The sequence below is a fragment of the Orycteropus afer genome, unplaced genomic scaffold (assembly GCF_000298275.1).
Source record: "Orycteropus afer afer isolate SDZICR_OR568_19922 unplaced genomic scaffold, OryAfe1.0 scaffold00128, whole genome shotgun sequence".
In the NCBI taxonomy this organism is placed as follows: Eukaryota; Metazoa; Chordata; class Mammalia; order Tubulidentata; family Orycteropodidae; genus Orycteropus; species Orycteropus afer.
Window position 1 is genome coordinate 7,024,506 of NW_006921715.1, and position 1,356 is coordinate 7,025,861.

Consider the following 1,356-nt stretch of genomic DNA (forward strand, 5'->3'; position numbering starts at 1 on the left):
CTGGGCCTCCAATCTTGGGCCCCTCACGAACTCGTGCGATGCAGAGCCCCAAGCTGGCGGCTCCTGGACTGGGCCAGGTGTCTCAGAAAACTATGACAAGCCCTGGAAACTTCTTCCAGGGCCGTTTTGTGTCCAGATATAGGCAAAGCCACTGGCCTGTGGGACTCCAGCCCCTCCACAAAGCAGCAGGCAGACACGCAGCTGGTCCATGGGCTCCTCTCCTCCCACTGCCAGCTGGGAATGTGACATCTGTCCCTAGGCTTCTGTGCCCCTAGCTGTGAAGGGATAGTGACCCCGGACAGGTGACGCCCACAGAGTGCTGAGTCTGCCACGTGTTGTCCTTTCATCCTCATTCCCCGGGAGGACACTAGTGTGTCACCTCTCCCATTACATAGCTAGCTGGAGATGCAGAGCCAGCCACAGACCATCAGGCCTCAGCCAGCCTCCCAGTCGCCACGTAGGTCATGCCCACCTGGGTGGTGGAGTGAGCATGGTGTGAGCTGGGGCAGCGGGGCCAGGCACAGCAAGTCCCGAGGAACGTGGGCCGTGCCCTGGCCCGAGGGGTCTCAGAGGAACCAGCCTCGTAGCCCAGTGCAGCGCTGTCACACCCAGCATTTCACCGGCTGAGGGCTCGGCTCCCAGCAGCACCCCCAGGACGATCTCTGAGCAGGATCTCTGTGCCACCACCTCCGCCTCCCCAGATGCTTGCTGTCCTCCAGGGCTCCCCACCCGAAGCTCAGATCCTGAATGTCTTTCCTGCTGGGAAGTGTTCCTTCTGGACACATCTCAATACTTCCTGCTCCAGGTGGGAGCCACAGAAGCTTCTAGTAGTCCCTCCACCCCAACTCGTCCCCTCTGAAGCCAGAGAAAGTGACCTGCCCAGAGTGGGATGTGTGTGGGGTCTGCCCTGGGCTGGGCTGTACCAGGGCTTAGAGTCGGGGCTAGGAGGTGGCTGGGGAGCAGGTTCCCCCACTTCTTCAGGCCTGGAGGCCCTGTCCTCTCTCCTGCCCAGGAGGCAGTGGTGGGAGTGGAGGAGAAATTGCCTTTTGTGTCCAGACGGTCTTCTGGGCCACAGGGCCTCACAGGGCACCCTCCGCACTCCACACGCAGGAACACAGACCTCGGGATAGGCGGTGGAGACACAGGCACTGGGCCGCTCTGCCCTAAAGCACTGTTTAACCTTGGGCAGTCACTGCCTCTCTCTCAGCCTCACTTTCCCCAACTGCAAAATGGAACAAAACCCGCGGTAGTCACTTCCCGGGTGGCTGTGCCCAGTGAGTGGCAGGGAGCAGAGGAAACACCGGTGAACCTTCCTAAGCCGATGCCTACCCCGGCCTGGAACTAGCCTGTGGTCCC